Source organism: Mauremys mutica, chromosome 7 (assembly GCF_020497125.1).
Source record: "Mauremys mutica isolate MM-2020 ecotype Southern chromosome 7, ASM2049712v1, whole genome shotgun sequence".
In the NCBI taxonomy this organism is placed as follows: Eukaryota; Metazoa; Chordata; order Testudines; family Geoemydidae; genus Mauremys; species Mauremys mutica.
The window spans coordinates 101,367,767-101,387,753 of record NC_059078.1 but is presented as its reverse complement, the minus strand read 5'-3'; the positions used below and the strand labels follow the sequence as shown (position 1 = coordinate 101,387,753).

At 42.9% G+C, this 19,987-nt stretch overlaps 1 long non-coding RNA gene across 1 annotated transcript; it reads right to left on the bottom strand.

Annotated features, from left to right (window-relative positions):
- Positions 1 to 1,816: 1,816 nt before the first annotated feature.
- On the bottom strand, positions 1,817 to 4,110 carry LOC123374374. Its single transcript, XR_006581083.1, has 3 exons — positions 3,842 to 4,110; positions 3,217 to 3,375; positions 1,817 to 2,358 (listed from the first exon to the last, which is right to left on the bottom strand). It is a non-coding gene; the product is annotated as an uncharacterized LOC123374374 (long non-coding RNA).
- Between the last annotated feature and the right edge of the window lie 15,877 nt (positions 4,111 to 19,987).

The window sequence follows — 19,987 nt, the reverse complement described above, 5'->3', positions numbered from 1 at the left end:
TTGTGAATTGGAAGAAAACAAAGGATCCCCTGGCTCCAAATTAATAAAGATAAATAAATAATACTTAGCACTTGGCTGACTGGAGCTCAAACAGGTAGAGCTAGGAAGGATTCTGAGATCTAATGACTTAAAAAAAAGAAGAGAATGGTAGGGTGACCAGATGTCCTGATTTTATAGGGACAGTCCCGATTTTTGGGTCTTTTTCTTATATAGGCTCCTATTACCCCCCACCCCCATACCGATTTTTCACACTTGCTGTCTTGTCACCCCAGAATGGAATGCTCTGTACTCACTTATGATCTGTGGTAGGGTTCCTTTCCCAAGCCGCAACACTCTATGGCAATCAAGAGCTGCTTCCAGATTCCCAGCCATTGTTTCATTAATACAAACCCAATTAGGGAGACTTCCCTAGAGCCCTTCAAGTCTCTCCTTTTCCCCCTATCCTTGCCATACAAGAAAGTCCCTAGAACCCCCTGAGGTGGATTTATAACAGCTGACAATGATTGTGGTGGGGAGAGAGAATAGGGCTAGGATGTTGTGCAACAAGGAAAGTGTCACACCCCAGTACTGTGCAAGTGACCTTTCTGAGGAGAAGTTCTGTAGCTGGCTGACCTTCCCCTGTAGAAGTCTGCCTGATGCAGAGCTAGGATCAATTACCTTCCAGAGATCACATGGCTCGGGAGGCTGCTGCTATTAATTAATGATCTTTGGGTTTCTTAGTGAATGTCATTTGTAAAAGTCAGCCCCTGGGGGAGAGTATGGTTAAAAGGCTCAGCTCCAACAAAACTTTAGGCAGACCTGAGTGTCCCTATGCCCAAAATGAATTCTTCCCCTTATCCCATACCTGGGTCATGATGTGCCTCTCAAACAAGGCAGCACAGCCCTTTGCCAACAAGCAGCTGGTGGCAATCAGCTCTAAGCTGCACCATCTTCACTGCTCAGCCTCTAATCAGCAGCTAAGTCTACATCTCTGACCTTGGATTCCAGATATGATGGCTCCTGCCCGGCATCAGGCCCCATCTTTTCACTGTAGCATTGTGTTCCCGGGCCAAACACTTCAAACCATTATCTTATCTAAGCTTGGATGTCAGGAGCAGGGCATGCAATGTAAATACAATTTCCATAAACAGTGAGAACAAAACTTACCAGCTTTGATCCTATGTATTTTTGCATGTCAAATACTTAATGTTATTTACTAATAATGCAGTAATAAAATCTGCTTCCCGTGGACAGCATACATGCTCACCCCCAAAAATCAGGCTAGCACTTGAATGCAATAAGTAATTTAGTTTTGATGCAATCTTTGGTGTACATTGTATGAAATATTACTAAGGATCAAGCACAGTAGATTTGAAATCCTATATTTGTTCTTTTGTAACTGAGTGGAACTATAATGATGTCAAATCAACAAGCAGCGGCCGGCAGTGTTCATGGCAGTAAGATGTTGTGAAGTGTCCTTAATGTGGAAAACCATTATTTCTTGAATCAAGTGTTTATCAAATGCTACTAGAAGGCAGCAATTATTTCACTGCATCCACGCTAGCCATATTATGTACTAGCCATGGCAATGCCAAAGTGGTAACAAAACCAGACACCAAAACCCAGAGTTTTCATTTAAGTTTTGTTTTACTTCAGAGCAAAATAAGAATAAAATTCCTTCACTGTAAATAAATCAGTGTTGTTTCCAGCTGATTTTTCCTCTCTTTTTTCTGTAAAACATCAGATTACAAGGAACACAGTATGATAGAACCCTGAACAGTGAATGGATGTGTGACCGACACTAGCATGGGTGGCACATTAGGGATTGAATTGGGGACTTCCAGAAAGAAAAGCATTAATCTCTTCAGCTTGAGCTAAAGTGCCAGTTTCTGTAACAGATCTGTACCTATGGCAGGTATAATATAACTATACCTATAACTCAAAGTTCATTTCACAGCAGTCCTTGACAAGACTCCAATTATGTGATCATCACACCAGGGGCTGAACCACAGAACCAAAAGCTTGAGTTGTCACAGCTTGACTGAGAGTGCCAGACTCTCTAGCACCGGGATTCTCCGTGGATTGGGCACTGAGGGCTACACATCACATATGCTGACCAGCGGGTACAGATGCACTGATTTTTCTTTCACAGTTTAAACATCAACATTTTTATAGAATAATTTACCACCCCCAAAGCTGCTGACATACATTCTGCACTAACTTCACCAAGCCAGTGGGTGTTAGCTCATAAAGAAATACATAGCCAAAAGGCGGGAAAATGCATCATCTCTTCCTCATCTGTCTCTCTTTCCACCACGACCTTCCTGTCTGAAACTTCATGTTGTTGGATTTACAATGCACATTCTCAGAATGCAGGTTCTACAGAACCAAAGGGATGCTGTGGGTGCCCTCTAGTGGTCAATATAACACACGACCGTTAAAAGAATATATTACATGGATTTTGCCGGACAACTATCTAAACTTTCTTTCTTTTTTTTGTTTTTAAACCTTGCTGCTGGTTTTTTTTTATTAAAAAGGTCATGGTTCCTGGGCCAGATTCTGCCCTCAGTGACTTCTGTGCAGCCTACATTGATGATGCATAGATGTCTGTGAGGGTAGAATTAGGTCCATTAGTTGTATTTCTGTCAGTTTTATTTTATAATTTAATCAGAACCTCCTTTAAACCCACACATGAGGAACTCAAACTACAATATTCAGTAAAACAAAAAAAGAAAGGTTCTTTACATTTATATTGTTTTATGTATCACTTTTTTCAAAAATCAATACAGTAGAAGAAGGTCTGACATTTGCAACTAGAACCAATTTTGAAAAGGGTTACTTGTTTCTGAATGGTCTGTACATTATATTCAGAATTAGTAAGTCTGTGGTTTCATTGGCCATATACTTTTCCATCTAGATGCAATATTTTGGGATGTTATTCTGCACAGGAGAGCCAGGGCTTTCTAGGGCAGGTAATTCCCATGTCGTGGGATGGTTGGCTCATTATGCATGGAGGAGGAATATCCTTTTGGCAGCACTGTGCAATGTGGAGATGTAATTCAAGTTCTACTAGCCTCAATTTTTTATATGTACCCCTCTTACTTCCTGCTCAAGCTGTGCAGGGTGAGAAAGTTTCTATTTGCCTCAGGCTGTTGTAACCTCTTTACATGTTCACAGAGAGGGGGTAAATGAATGGGGCCTGGCCAATTTTCTTGGCAAAATTAAAAATGCACTAACCTGCAGTTGGGTTTGGTGGACTATTATCATCAGCCAGGGAAGGCTGGTTCAGAAACTCCTGTATGTTCCCTGGTCCTGCATTGCTGTGGTGAGGGGAACTTCCTTTCTTCTTCCCCCCCTAGGTTTTTCCTTCCCCTTTGTCACTGGGAGGAGGAAAATCTGTAGATCAATGAGCTCCAGTCAGCAACTGTCAGGCAGTGTCGGTTGACACTCAGAATAAAGCTGAGCTCTCCCCAACAATGAGGCAGTAGAGCCCTTGCTAGCCAAAAGGCCACACACTGTCAGGCAGCAGAGCCATTAGAGATCCCTCCCCTGCCAGCCAAAGGCACCTCCAACAGGCAGCAGAGATCTTAACCAGGCAAAAGCCCCCACCAGGCTGCAAATCCATGCAGAGGACCCTCTCTACTCCACTGGCCAGAATGATCCCCCACCTATTTCAGAGCTCCCTACAGCTTCCTCCTTGTTGGATGATACATTCTACCCTCAGACTCCCAGGCAAATGGCTCTTGTGCTACCCTTATGGCCAAAAGAGCCCCCAAGTCTCACCTGTGCCTCCCCAATAGGCTGCAGCTCCTTGCAGAACCCCCCCCCGCTGGCAAAGGACAACAGAGACCCCTCTTCCTACCAAGCTCATTTGGTGCTGTTGTTCTTCAGATGCAAAGGATGGTGCTGGCAAGGTCCTCGGCCTCCCTGGCTGTCTCCTATACAGGCTCCTCATGTAGCTCCTGAGGTTGGGGTGGAGCTCTGCACCGTGACTGCTCAGACTTTTTGAGGGCCCATTCTTTTTAGCTGACATCATCCCTGTTCCATTCTTTCAGGGCGCCCCCAGAAGTTTTTCCCCCGGTACATACAGTCAGTCCTTGTGGAGTCATCCCTGCTGCGGCTGCTGGCCCTAGTGCCTCACCAGCTGAGTCACCACTGTGCTCAGTTCCTGCCTTCCAGCCTGAACACCCACGTGCAGAGTCCCTCCCCATCCCTGAGAGAAGAACAGGCTGCTGGAAGTGGCGTGAGGCCCGGCAGGCCTCGGGAAGCCCTTGTGCAGGAGATGGTTGCATGGCAACAGTGAGAAGGAGTATTACTGGCAGCCCCACTTCTCAGTGTGCCCACTCAGGTTTGGCCATGTGGGGCCAAACCTGGGCCTTGCTGCGACCCCACATGCATGGAGGTCACAATGTCACTTACTTAATTTTGGCCCCACGGCCCTGAATTGTGACAGAGGGCAGGCAGCCAAACTTGAGGGACGTCCAGCACTGCTGCTCCTTGCCACTGCCAATGGTGCTCACCATGAGAAACGTGCATATGGGTGTGGGTGCCACAGGTAAGAGCTTCTTTAGGGTCAGGCAGCCACCAGGCTGTCCCTTCCTGGGCTTCACTTCACCTTCATGAGGTGCTTGCAAAGATTTAAAAATGGTTTTAAAAAACTTTTCTTGCTGACATCTTAGTGTGCAAATTCTTTTCATTCTGGAAAATAGAGAAGTCTAAGCAGCAAGGAGTCTCTGTAAGTCCTGGATACCTTGTGTTACTAAGATTTCATAGACTTTCAGTCATATTTGCTCATCACATAGGTAAGAACACATTTAAGGTCACATACTAATGAAATGTACATGGGTTTATGCTCATAAAAGAGTAAAATGTTCATCAGAGTAAGACCGGGAAACCTAGCTTCAAACCCAAAAAACAGAATTCTATTCTATATAGATTCTCAGATGGTGCTCATCAGTGTAGAAGCTGAGTTCCTACCAGTGGTGCATTCGGGTGCATGACTAACATCTGTCATGTGGTGTTTGTTCTCTCATCCTTTTCCCAGGGGGAGAAGTGGGTGTAGTGGAGTGTCTTCTTTTGATAGAGTGGGGTAAATTTAGCAAATGTACATGTTGCTATGTGTTTCTGTTAGAGAAGTGAACGTCAAAGAAAATTGCCTTCCACTTGGAGCAGAAAGTCATGAGGTTTGTGATGGTCCTTAGTTCCTGGGGGAATTCATTCCACAGTCTTGGACTAGCCCTGAAAAGATTGTGTCTCATGCACAGATAAGCCTTATCCTCTATTGTGTCTGAGGTGTGAAGTTCTTGACCAGTCTTCATCCTTGAGCTTTAGGTGATCTTTTAGATATCCTGGGCAGAGGCCACTTAGTGCCTTGAGAATAAGGACTGAGACCCTGAACTTTATTCAAAACTCTAGGGGAAGCTAGTATAGAGAACATCGGACAGCTGTGATGAGCTCACAGTAGCTTGTGTTACTGAGGAGATGCACTGTAGTGATCTGTGCTAGTTGGAATTTCCTAAGGGCTCAAGGCTTCATGCCCATGTATACAGCATTGCTGTAATCCAGCCAAGAGGTGCTGAAGGTGTGAATAACTAAGGCCAGAGGTCAAGGGTTGATGGGATGAGCTGTGTCTCCAAGCATCATACAGCCTCTTGAATTGCCTCCTTTAACACACTAAGCCCTAGACCTCCACAAGGGCAGCTCCACAAGACTGGATTGCTAGATTCAGCACCCATGTTTCTTTCTGTAGCTGTCCAGCAGGTCCAAATGAGTTTAGACCCCTGGTAGAGACTTTATCCCTGTAGGAAGCAGTACAACCAGTAGCTATTTGCAGCAATGCAAGACAGCATTTTCAAAACAAGACTGCAGTTACTAGTCAACTGAAATACAGTATTCAAGGGTCCTTTGATGAGTATGGAAATGTAAAATTTCATTACGTGCCTCTCTTTTCCAAAGCCTTCTGGGTTGCACAGCAGCAATCTTAGAGCCACGTGACCTCTCACCTAGTCCTTTGTGTCAAGTTCAGTCCTGCTGTGTTCACAGGTTCTGTTTCCCTTGGCTCCTAGCTATTAACAGTTAATGTCTGGTCATTGGTCCTCCATTGTATCTCCAAAGCAACTTCATCCGTATGTGGACAGTTCTTGATAGTTCATTCATAACAACTGAGACCTGCCTATATAATGAACAACCCACATCTTATTCCTCCAGCCCAGAGGAAAAATTAACTCTTTCACATTTACTGGGAAGGAATACAAAGTGAGTGGGTAAACTGAGTCATGCATATTTTCCATAAAATATTACCAACAATTTCCACATTTTCCACACCAGGTCATCATCCACCAGTATGCGACAGACTTTCCTAGCCAACCAGAAAGGATAGAAAGCATCATTCCTGGATGCTGCTCTTTGAGAGCGTAATGTTAGCAAGGAAACCAGGAGCAACCCTGAGCTATGGACTAAATGGACAAATTGTGAGTGTGCACCTTTAACCAAAGGAGACTGCAAACTCCTCAAAAGGCTTTCCTCTATCCCCTAGCATTACCGCTATCTTGCTGAGATTTAGCTTCCGTCTACTTTTCTCCATCTATGAGCTGATCTCATGCAAGCACTGGGCCATCTTGTTGATAATGGTGTTGACCTACAGACTGAAAATTTGCATCTTTGAGGTTTTATTATTTCCATGTTCATGTGGTCTTGCAATTCTTGGTTTTACATTAGATTTTTAAAGCCCATGGAAACCAGGCAAAACGGCAAATCTTGGAAGAAAACCTGAGATTTTCACTCTATAAGGAGTCAAAACGATTCACATACATGCCCACTGCCTATTTAGAGGAGATATACTCCATAGCTAATTGCCAATCCAGTTTGCTTTCTAAATGTACTGGTAAGACATTTTACAAAAATTCCCTACTGGAGACAAGACTACAGTGCATTTCACCCCAAAGTCTTAAACTTTTGTTAATAAGCTCTCATCATTCATGATGTGTACAATCATCCCTATTGTACATATGAGTAAACAGAGGCGCAGAGAGGTTAAATGTCATATAGTAATACAATGGCAGTGCGTAGTAAAGAACCCAGGAGTTCTAATTCCACTCAACCCCTTGTATCAGTCAGGGCCGCCCAGAGGATTCCGGGGGCCCGGGGTCTTCGGCGGCGGGGGGGCCCTTCTGTTCCGGGACCCGCCGCCGAAGTTCCCCGAAGACCCGCGGCGGGGGCCCCCCGCCGCCGAATTACCGCCGAAGCGGGACCTACCGCCGAAGTGCGGCGGGGGGGGTCCCCGCCGCAGGTCTTCGGGGCACTTCGGCGGCGGGTCCCGGAATGGAAGGGGCCCCCCGCCGCCGGGCTGCGCTTCGGCAGCGGGTCCCGCTTCCCCCCGGCCCCGGCCCCAGCCTCTTACCCCCGGCTCCCTCCTCGCCCGGAGTCTCAGCACCTCGCCGGAACAGCGGCAGCGTGTGGCCGGCGGGGCCTCAGCTCCATCCCACTCAGAGCCGCGTGGTGAGGGGGCGGGGCTGGGAGCTCCACGCCGAGCGGAGGGAGCGGAGCTCCCAGCCCCGCCCCCTCACCACGCGGCTCTGAGCAGGGCGGGGCTCAGGGGCTCCGCCGGAGACATCAAGCACTGAGGCTCCAGGAGAGGGGCGGAGGCGGGAGCCTCCGCTGTTCTCTTGGGGGCCCCTGCGGAGCCCGGGGCCCGGGGCAAATTGCCCCCTTTGCCCCCCTCTCTGGGCGGCCCTGGTATCAGTAAATGGCAATTCATCTCTTAAAAGGTAGTAAACAACAACCAATCTAATTCCATGTTAACGGGGATGGACATTTTCTTTCTGACCGCTGGTCAGACAATGGTTCTTGGAAAATTTTAATATCTTGAAGAATTTATATTGGTCCAAACTGCTGTTTCCAGCACTGGCAGGTCAGAGACTATTGGATATTACAATGTGGCAATGCCTACGTTTACTAAATTCATTTTTTCAGTATTCTACCATTGTTGTGGAATATGAACTTTGCAAAATTTCTGTATCAGTAGCAACATGAAGCATACATTAAAGTGGATGTTTAACTGCCACCACTGCAGTTCCCTTTTGAGTCCCAAGCTGCTGCTGTTTCATAAGTAGTGTCTTGTTTCTATATTCAAGAGAAGCCATGTTGGTCTAATAAAATTAAATTGAGAAAATTCAGGACAATGGATTTGCACAGGTGTTTTTGAGGGCAGATAAGACCAAGAAAGTCACTTGTGAAATGGTCCACTAAAGAAAATATGTCTGTTATTTGTTCACAGAAAAGCTGCCCATCATTCTCATAGTAACTCAGTATTTGAGTGAATCTCAGCGGGTGGAGCAGGAACACACATGGAGACACACTGATTTTTAGAGGCGCTGAGCACCTACAGTTCCCATTGGACCCAGGTTACTAACTTCAATGGGAGTTGTTTGAAAATAAGGTCTATAGTGCATTGCACATCCTGGTATAAGATAGACATGGTTTCATTTGCTCTCCTTACAGGGCATTACTTGCATCACACAGGTGAAATGCAACATGGCAAGTTGTGAAATGAAGAAGCTACCACTGCTTATTTGTTTGTTAAATCTATTTCAGGAATAAATTAAAGTGCCACAAATATACTGTGACCTTAGCTATTGTTAAATATTTCTATATAACACAATCTCAATTATTTTAAAATTATGAGCCAGAGAAAATGGAACAAAAATACTGTATGATTTACAGTGGTGACACCTGATTAATTCTATTACTTAATGACAACACAACACTAACAGTATGCCCTGCCACGTGCAAACAGTTATTTGTGCTATAGATGTGGGACAGTCATTCCAAGAGTTCATGACTGGAGTATAACTTATGCATGTTGCCACACAATATTTGATTATTACATATTTTTTCATGTAATTGAATTTATATTTTATTGGCAGATGTTGTCATCAGAAATTACATAGATTTACTGAAAACTATTTTACAGCTTTAACCATGATTTGGAAAATTAGCATCCTAAAGCAACAGCCTCCCTCTGTTTTGTGATCATTTATTACATTTTAATGATGCAGCCTAGACAAACTAACTGACCTTCTTATAAATCTTCCATGACATCAGAGGATAATTGCTTTGTGTTTTTCCTTAAAGAATGTGTCAGCAGTAATCCATCACTTTACTTGTTTACAATGGAAATAGTACTTTTGTTTTGCAGAATGCAATACATACATTATCCTTGTCATGAGCCTTACTCTTCTCCAAAAGTTGTGCCAGCATTCTTTTGAAAACTCAATTTTTAAGGGCTTATGTACCCAGGCAGTAAAAATTTGTTCCCGACTGAAAACTGGCATAGACAATATTTCCTTAGAAATTAATTATTTCAGCAAATCTGAAAAATGACTTTAATTTTAATTTATAAATTAAAAATTACCAAGTAGCACTTTCACTTTTCAGTTTCTAGAACACTTTCACTCAAGCGGCATAGGGGCAGGAACTAGCATAGAGCCTTATCTTCCAGACCTCAGGGTCCTTTAAGCAGCACGAAGTAATGAACTTAATCTGGGGGTACCCTTCAGAAGAATACATTTCAAATGTTCACCCAACTATAAAGAGAGGGGGAGTGAACCCTCAGCTCTCTTGCACTTTAGGAAGACAAAGAAACAAAGCAATTTGATCTCTGTGGGTCCTGGCCAGGTTGTCCAGTGAAAAGCTAAAAAGAAGAGGGGGGGTGAAAAACCATCTTGAACAAAGACTATTTTGATAGATTAAGTTTTAGACTTTTAAAAGTGTTTTCACTTTTATGTGCTTTTAACTATCTTTATCTTTAGCTCTTTTACTTGGTATCACTTAAGCCATGCTCTTTTGTTAATAAACTTGTTTTGCTTTCATTATAAATCACCAGAGCTGGGTAAATTTGGTAAAGTGCATGCTTCTACTAAGCTGACAAGTTAGAAATGTAAGACTCTTTGTAAAGGCAGCCAATCTATTGCTTTTTCTGGGAGGGTTCAGTGAGAGGGGCTGGTCCCTGCAGTAAGACAATTTTGGGGCTAGTGTGGGGCTGGAAGGGTACTAAGGTCAGCCTACAAGCAATAAACAGGTTGGACAAAGCCAGGCTGAGGTTGTGGGGGCTGCTGGTAGGCCATTTTGTTTAAAGTGCTGAACCAAAGCTGCATAGCCACAGGATACTCAGGGCTACAAGGCAGATGTTAACTGAACCCCCTAGTAGCCTGGGTGAACCCCAAAATGTCACAGTTGCAAATAAGGAACTGAATGACAAGACAATGATTTCAATGAACAAAACTCCTGTCCACGGGAATCCCTGGATGACGGGTACATCCATCATAGCAATCTGTACGTCAACATCCCACACCTGGCTCCTGGTGCAAGAGAAGTGTCTGGGTGCAAGGAGGCATGGACAGGGCTTCCCTATGCCACGGAGATCCATAGCTGCCAAACTGCCCCGGGGGGTGGTGGGTGGGTATCATGGACAGCCAGGCATAAATTAGTGCAGTCTTCAGGCCACTTTAACTAGACTAGGCACCTTTGCCCATTCCTTCAGTCTCCTGTCAAGCATAGCTTGGCCAAATGAGAAAATCTTACACCACATTTGTAACATTTGGTGTTGTCCAAACTGAACAGATTTGTTTTTTAGTTAAATATCTTTGATTAGCTATTAAAACAGCTTGTTCTATTGTTTCATCTGGTAGAAACGGTTTCCCTTTCATGGGGACTGCTTTATAGAAAACCTTGGCTGGCCTCTTGCAGATAAGCCACTGGGAGGAGGTTTTGTTGATCAGTAAGGTGCTGTTATTGGACAGTCTTGTGGTATGACAGAATCAATACTACTAATCATGTTATCTTCATCTTTTTCATTATTCCTTCAAGGTTTTTCAGATAAGAAAGGACAAGAGAATGAATTGCCTGAAAAGCTGAATTTGCTGAGTAGAGGGAGTTATGAGCACTCCTTCCACAACATGATGGAAATGGGGTCCAGACAGTTCTTGCTACTGCTGCTCTTATGATATTAATTACATCAGTGGACTGATTTTGATTTTTCAAACATATGTTCATTTACTCTCGTTATCCATTACCATCAGGTGAATCATTGGCCTATCAGGTACCAGTGTTAGCTGCACTGTAAAATATGGGCTGTTCATGAGCAGCTTGAAGAAAAAGCTAATAGAAGCAATTGCAGTGATGGGAAGAATGGTATTCCATAAAGGAGAGACACTGGGGGTGCGGTGGGGAGGGGACGGGTGCTGTGAAAGTGGAGACATGAGCTAATACATTGGGGGAAAGGCAGAGATATAGGCTAATTGAGGATGGAGTGAAGGAAAGAAGAGTCACTAGTGATAAACCAAGTCCAACAGCCCCCTTTCTCTTATGCTTCCAGCATCAGCTTTAATGTATGTTCCTGCTTCTGCTTCATTTTCTGCTCCTACGCCACTGTTTCTCCAGGCACAAACTAGTGCTTAGACTAGAACAATAATATAACTGTTAGGCTTCTCCTTTTCCTTCAGGCTCACTGTTAGCCCGATGATTCTCAACGCTGCTATCGAGAGACCATGCTCTCACAATCCACTTATTTACACATTTGCTGTTGCAGGGGATGGGTTTAAATGGAAACTTGACTGGGGTTGGATGGGAGGCGTAGTCCAGAAGGGTGATGATTAACTGGGATAAGGACTTTGGTCCCCTAGATATTTCTACCCAGTGGCATTAATGCGGATACTCCTTCAGGGGAGTATGTCACTAGGAAGTTTGTGCACAGAATAACTACTAGAGTAAAACACTCAAAACTGGACAGTCAAAATGGTGGTGAAAGTATTTTCTATATCTTTTGACCTTAGTGAAAATGATTATCTAAGAAAAGAATGCTAATATTAAAAGGATTTTAAATTACTCTGTCCTCCACCCTATCACTTTAAGAAGATCAACAATAATCCTCATCTCAAATGTTCAGAGACAAAGTTTTAAAATAATTAGTGAAGAAAAGATTCTTAGGGAGAATTTACAGTAATCGTCTTTATTATATTTCTTTTTATTATAGTTCATGTTATTCTTTTTCTTTATTATATTTATATTGCAGTCTCTCTCCCTTTGCTTGTCACAAAGAGTTAAAGCTGTAAGAATGTAAGAGCTTTTCAGTAATTTGGCACATCAGCTTTATCCCGGCTATTACCCAACTGCATCAAGATATTAATGTAGTCATCTCTCTTTAGTCTCAATGAATTGTGATAAAAATGTCAAACAATTAGATTATATTGGCCAACGTAGCCCTGTTTGATTGAGTATAGATGTAGGCCATGTCCCTTGAATCATACTGATGAAGAGGCAGAAAGGTTTGTAGAGCTTCACTGTAAATTTATTTCAATATGCTATATTCTTTAGGTTTCTACTGTCAGTAACGCTGATAACTAAAATATGCTAAACAGGTGTTTTCAGGCTGCATAAAGGTCAATGTCATTCAAGGCAAACAAAACTGATCGCTGCAGGAGGAAAAAACCTGCCAAAGCCGCAACTGATTATGACATAATGGGTCAAGTTAAGCAGGCAGTAAACAGTTTATGACTACAAATTTACAGACAGCAGGTACATTGCACAAATCTGACCTGTACCACCTGAGCTAAAGAAGAGTCTCCAGTAGCCATAGGAATATTAGCGCTTATATCCGCTCTCAGCCAGTTACCAGCGTAAATGGTATATATACAGATTATAGATAATTGATATAGATATCTGGTTATGAACTTTTAATGCTGGATAATATGTATTTACTGGAAGGGCAGTAAGATAGCTAGGATGAAATTTTCAGATGGCCTCCCTTTTCTGCATGCACAAAATATGTGTCCTATAGCCTGTGGAAATGATACATCACATACTGACAACTCTGAGCATCCACATGGAATGCACATAAACCATTCAATATGCACACAGAACAGATTACTGATTCCTCAAGGGATAAAGTTATTGCAGAAACTGTCATTTTTATGACTTATTTAGGCGCTTACAATATGCTCAGTGCAGTCAGGACACAAAATGCAGACAGTCCATGCCCCAAAGAGATCTACACAAGATCCACTAGTAATAGAACCATTGTAGTAAGAACCATTGTTAACCTCACCCCTTCTGCTCCAAGTATAAGGTGAAATTTCATGAGCTGCCTTCTCCAATACAAACACAGAAGGGTGTGTACATATTTTAAACAAAGACAAAAGCTCCCCATAACATAACACTCCACTGCACACACATTTTCCCCCTTGGTAAAGGATGAGAGAAAGAATGAACCACAAGCCTTGTGGATGTGGGGAAGTGGTAGATGTGGTATATTTTGACTTTAGTAAGGCTTTGATACTGTCTTGCATGACCTTCTCATAAACAAACTAGGGAAATACAATCTAGATGGAGCTAGTATAAGGTGAGTGCATAACTGGTTGGAAAACCATTCCCAGAGAATAGTTATCAGTGGTTCACAGTCAAGCTGAAAGGGCATATGAAGTGGGATCAGGCAGGGATCAGTTCTGGGTCCAGTTCTGTTCAATATCTTCATCAATGATTTAGATAATGGCATAGAGAGTACACTTATAAAGTTTCCAGATGATACCAAGATGGGATGGGTTGAAAGTACTTTGGAGGCTAGGATTAAAATTCAAAATGATGTGTACAAACTGGAGAAATGGTCTGAAGATGAAATTCAGATGAATTTCAATAAGGACAAATGCAACACACTACATTTTGGAAGGAATACTTAATTGCACAAATACAAAATGGGAAATGACTGCTTGGAAAGGAGTACTGAAGAAAGGGATCTGGGGCGTCATAGTGGATCACAAGCTAAATATGAGTGAACAGTGTAATATTGTTGCAAAAAAAGCAAATATCATTCTGGGATGCATTAGCAGGAGTGTTGTAAGCAAGACACAAGAAGTAATTCCACTCTACTCCATGCTGATTAGGCCTCAACTGGAGTATTGTGTCCAGTTCTGGGTGCCACATTTCAGGAAAGATGTGGACAAATTGGAGAAAGTCCAGAAAAGAGCAACAAAAGTGATTAAGGGGCTAGAAGACATGACCTATGAGGGAAGATTGAAAAAATTGGAGAAGAGAAGAATGAGGGGGGACCTGATAACAGCTTTCAAGTACATAAAAAGTTGTTACAAGGAGGAGGGAGAAAAATTGTTCTCCTTAATCTTTGAGGATAAGACAAGACACAACGGGCTTAAATTGCAATAAGGGCGGTTTAGGTTGAACATTAGGAAAAAACTTCCTGTCAGGGTGTCAAGTATCAGAGGGGTAGCCGTGATAGTTGAGCACTGGCATAAATTGCCTAGGGAGGTTGTGGAATCGCCATCATTGGATATTTTTAAGAGCAGGTTGGACAATCACCTGTCAGGAATGGTCTAGATAATACTTAGTCCTGCCATGCATGCAGGGGACTGGACTAGATGACCTCTCAAGGTCCGATCCAGTCCTATGATTCTATGTGACAGATGTTAGTAATATTGCTTAATGCATTACTGGAAGGTGCTCAGATACTATGAAGATGAAGGCTGTATCAGAAGCAATATCAAACAGACCCAAATAGCTATGGTCATGGGGACTGAACTCCCCATTCCACCCTAGGTGTCGTCCCTCCAAATCAGGGTAGAGGATTATTAACAGGAGGAGAGGAGGGAATCCTGCATTATCCATGCTGTGCATGTTCGATAAACATAGGACTTCATTTTGCAGTAATATAAATCTGATCTCATTCACAAGCAATAAGTTCACACATAACCACACACCATTAAAGAAAAATGCATATTTCTTAAATAATGGATCTGATTAACAATTATGGATATGATTCAAAATTCACAGTGGCAAATGATTTCAGGGGACTTACTCCTGACTTACACTAATGTAAATGAGACCCCAGAGTGCTCCTGGATCATCTCCTAAAATCTAAAAAGATGTTATGGGCTATAGTAGCTCTATAAAATTGATCTCTGAAACTTTCACTTTAGTCAGTAGCTTGTTTTGTGACCTTAAAATAATCCAAGCAAAGGAAAAAAAACAAAAACAAAAACAAAAACCCTCAAATAAAAATACGGAACTAAAAGCGTTTTGGTTGCAGGATGCTGCTTAATGTATTTAATAACCCTCACTTTAGCGGTCAACTATAGAGGTATTTATGCATAAAAAAAAATAAACAAAATCCTAATTAGCACTGCATCATTGAAGATTTCTGGAAAGGCTTTTCATCCTTATTGACTTCTGGCCTTTCCTAATAATTTGAAATGGTAAACGCCAAGCTCAAGAACATTAAATAAAATGATAGGACGTGACCCTCCAATTTGAAAAAAGAATGTATTCCTGGAGTTAAGTAGTGATCTCATTTTCAGTTTCACCTTGCAATTTTCTGCCCTCTTCTGCCATCACGTGTCAGGCCCAAGCATTATGTGAAATATAGGAAAAATAATTCATGTTAAAAATTCAATGATAAATAACTAGATTTCTCATGTTTGACTTATTAATGCACACTGCCACCAAATTGAAAATCTAACTAAAAAAGACGACATTATGTTTAAAAACATTTCAGAAAGATAAAGTAAAAATGCTGTAAAATCTACTTGTATCTGTATTTTATTCTAGGAAGAGAGATACCCAGACACTTTAAGGCTTACAGCTATTTGCTGTGTTCATCTTCTACCATTTACTCTGCTGAAATTACTTCTGAAGGATTTTTGCTTCTAAAAGGAATTTTTATTTTGTTGGCTACCAGTACAATGCTAGAAGGTATCACATGCCTATCACATGTATATTCTCCCTACAATGCACATGTACAGGGCATGCACACAATGAGAGAATACACTCCAGCCCAGCCGTCTGTGCCAATGCTATCCTTATGTTGATGTTTATTTTTAAGGTATATTATTGATATAGAAAATACAGAATGTGGGCTTTAGCCTTCGAGACTATGCAGCTGTTATTTTAAACTCCAATAGGGTTGTGTAATGTGTTATACTGCACTTTGGTTTATAAAGAAAAGAAAAAAAAAGGGGCCACTCAGTCTGAAATTAGTCTCTGTGCCATAAGAGCTAAGCAGCCCTTCTATAACCTGCAATACTTAACAGAAATGTTTCTCTCATTAGGCATTCTGCCTCACTCTCTTCTCAGTATGCTGTAGGAAACTTACCCAAGCAGGGCTTTTGAAGATGACATTCATCAGGCTCACTCAAGTCCCCCAGATGTGCTAATGCAGAAGACGACTCTTACTGGCTGGCTGCACATCAGCCAACCAGCAGACAGCTTTATGTGGGCCACAGCCTAACATTTACTGTTTGGCTCCACCTTGCCTGAACAGAATGTTCTTGACGTTAGTCAGAGAGACCTCATTTATGCCAATCATTCACTCAGTACTGGAAAATGGATGGCATAAATGTCTCACTGTTTGACCTCAGAAATGAATCTGCCATACACAAAGAGCAACAAAAGGGAACTTCATGGCTTTTAAAGTTTGAAACCTTCAAAACATTCTGGTCTCTGACTCTGTATCCACTGTCTCCTAAGCACAATCAGTATGAGACTTAATGATGGGATGGTTACAGAGCATGTCCATTCCCCTCACCCTTCCCTATTGTTGCACATGAGAGTGATATGCTCACATGTGAGAGATGTAAAATCTATCACAATGCAGCACTGTTGAGTCTAGGTAAAGGGTTAAACTCATTTGTATGCACTCACTCCCCAGTGAGTTCCACAGTGATCAGTCTTCACTGGAAATTGTTAGGAACGTTTTAGGGAGAGGCTTCTACGTCAGCCCACCTTCTCTTCTCAGTAGGTCAGTTTCATTGTATAGAAGGTTGTGAATAGATTTAGCTTGATCACATTATTAGAACTGATGCTGATGTATATACCCCCTGGACAAGTTTTTGGTTAGTTATGCATGTTCCTGGAAACTAGTTAAAGGAGACTGTCATGGGGCAAATACACCCTGTGACCCTGGGGGTGGGGTAAGGACGTGGTAACCTCGAGGTTAAATCTATATGGCTGCCCTCATCCTCAGGGCTATGTGGTCCAATGTCCAGCGCCAATAGGACTCCCCTTGTCTGTAGGGAAGCGCAGCCTAATGGCCAGAGCAAGTAGGACTCCCCTTGTCTGCAGGGAAGTGCTGCACAATGGCCAGAGTCAGTAGGACTCCCCTTGGGTGCCGGGAAGCACGGCCCAATGGCCAGAGTCATCAGGAGAGCATATGCTTTGGGGGGGGTTGATGGGGAGGGGGACCCGGAACCTCCATGCTCCACTGGGTCCCAGCCTAGGACCCTGGTAGGGGCAAATGAGTTTGCCACTAAGTTGGTGGGGAATCTGCCCACAATATGCTGACTGCTGCAGAGACACTGGCTAGTCCCTCCCTGGGCTACTTCCTACTGTCACTCCTGCAGTTGAAGTCACAGTGTCTTCGGAGTCTCGGGGCTCCTTGGGTGGTGACCGCAATCTCACTGGGATGTCTGCAGGTACCTGGGTGCCTGCCCTGGGCCCTGGCATCTCCTGCTTCCATGGTCCAGGATCCTGGCTGCTCCATGGTTGGAGCCAGCGAGGCGCATCTTTTCTCCTCAGGGGTCAGCTCAAACTGGGCTAGGATGCTCCCTTTTATACTGCAGCAGCAGTTGGAGCATGCCCAGTAGGTTCGAGGGAGTGTGGCTTCCACTGCTAAGAGCGCTGCCTTAACCCCTTCTGCTCCAGTGTGGGGCAAGTACACCCCATCACAGAGACCCATACCATACCTACCTGATTCCTTTAACACGGCGGGATTAAATATTTGGTGGACAATGTAGAATGCTCAAGTTGCCTGTTTTGAGTTCAGAATACTTCTTTGAACATGTGGTGTTTCAGAAGAAATTTTTGGCAGAAAATGTTTGGATACCTGAAAAATGTTGACAGCTTTTCACATTTCATTTTGAATGGTGAGCTGGGAGTAGGTTACATGATCAAAGTAGACACTTTTTTATCTGTAAATCATTCACCTCACTAAACATGTACTGTGGACATTGTGCAAGTTTTCAAATGAATGTGCAACATGTACTGGTAGTACAATACAATTCATTGGTGAATTTTGTAGATTTAGAGTCGTTGATTCCATGCTTTATATACAAATGATGGTAATGAATGCTTTCGGTGCTTCTAAGAGGTCTCAACTTCAATCTTCAAATGGGCCAAGTTTACTCTTGGTGCAGCTCAGGAGAGGTGGAAAGAAAGAGGCTCCCCTGATCCTGGGATCTCTTTCTTTTTCTTTCTCATCCCCTGATCCTGGGATGGCATAACTTAGAGCAGCCTCAAGGTTATTCTAAGTTATACTGGGTGGAACTACCCACCACACTAGCTGAGGATTTGCTGGTGTGCTGTACCCAACCCCCTTTGGAAAGTGGAGGGAAATATGCAGGAGTATGGGATAATCTTTGGCTGCCCCATCATGGCAGTTTTCTGTCAGCGTGCCAGCATAAAGCAGTCAGATCAGGGACCATTAAGCGTCTTATTTTTGTTATACCTTTCTCTAGCTAACTGGATGCATTTCTTCACTCTGGTACATTTAGAGCTATGTAGTTTTGTCACACTTTTCTTGGACAGTTACCTACCACTCAAATTATGTTCTTGTCCTGTAATATTATCAATAAATTCAACATGATTTTTTTTTCTCCTCACATTTTTTAGGTTACATAAATTTCAGCAGAGCAATTTTTTTCCATGCTCGAATATATTATGGTATGTCATTTCTGTTATAAAAGCTAATTGATAATGTGATTTGTTATGTTGCCGAGACATAATTCAGAAAGTTATTTTAAAGCCTTTGATACATGGAATAGCACTAACTGTTTAATATTTCTTGTATGAATGGACACAGCATAAGGTAAAAAATGTGGTGGCATGTAGATGAAATATTTCCAGAAGCTTTTATTCTTGTTGTTTGGGCTTGTGCCAATGTCTTTCTAGTAGAAAGCTCATATTTCTAAGAGACTTCTCCTAGAATTTATTCCTTGGTCATTAGTTAGCATTTTTTTTTGGTGGCTGAAAAAAAATAATTTGAAAAAATTAATAGCTTGCAGCCAAACATTGAAGCACATTTTCCTGTAATCCTAAGAACAAGCCTTCAAAACAAAAAACAAACAAACAAAAAAACCTATCAAGAGCAAATGTTTTTGGTTAAGATTATTTATAGTACAGTATAAACATTTAGAAGGTGCACTTCTGAAAAATTGCTGTATTTGTGTGCATCTAATAATAGGTTTGGTGTATTCTTATCAAAGTCTTAATATATGGAGATATACCTAGCTCAGAACTGGAAGGGATGCTGAAAGGTCATTGAGTCCAGCCCCCTGCCTTCACTAGCAGGACTAAGTAGTGATTTATGCCCCAGATCCCTAAGTGGCCCCCTCAAGGATTGAACTCACAGCCCTGGGTTTAGCAGGCCAACGCTCAAACCACTGAGCTATCCCTTCTCTCCCCCCCCCCACCAAAAAAATTAGGGTTGGAAGGGACCTCAGGCGGTCATCTAGTCCAACCCCCTGCTCAAAGAAGGTCCAATCCCCAGAAGTCTTACTATTTGTGACCATTGTGTAGTTAAACCCAAGGGAGTACTTCTTCTGTACAACTTGATAATGGAACTCAAGGTTAACTCAGTTTCTATACTTGCACTTGAACAGTTTGGCTGAAAAGATTAAATTCACTCATCATATTGTAAGATGCAGTCCCTGAGCATGGGACCCCACCTCAGTTTCTAGCTGTTCTCCAATCAACCCACTTTCCACCAGGAGTTTTAAAATAACCTTTCCACTCTTGGGGTCTAATGAATTAAGTCCTCTCAAAATAAATATACAATTCCTTTGCAGGGCCGCCCAGGGGGGGGGGGGCAAAGGGGGCAATTTGCCCCGGGCCCCGGGCTCCGCAGGGGCCCCCAAGAGAACAGCGGAGGCTCCTGCCTCCGCCTCCGCCCCTCTCCTGGAGCCTCAGCGCATCAAGCGCCGAGTCTCCGCCGGGGCCCCTGAGCCCCGCCCCG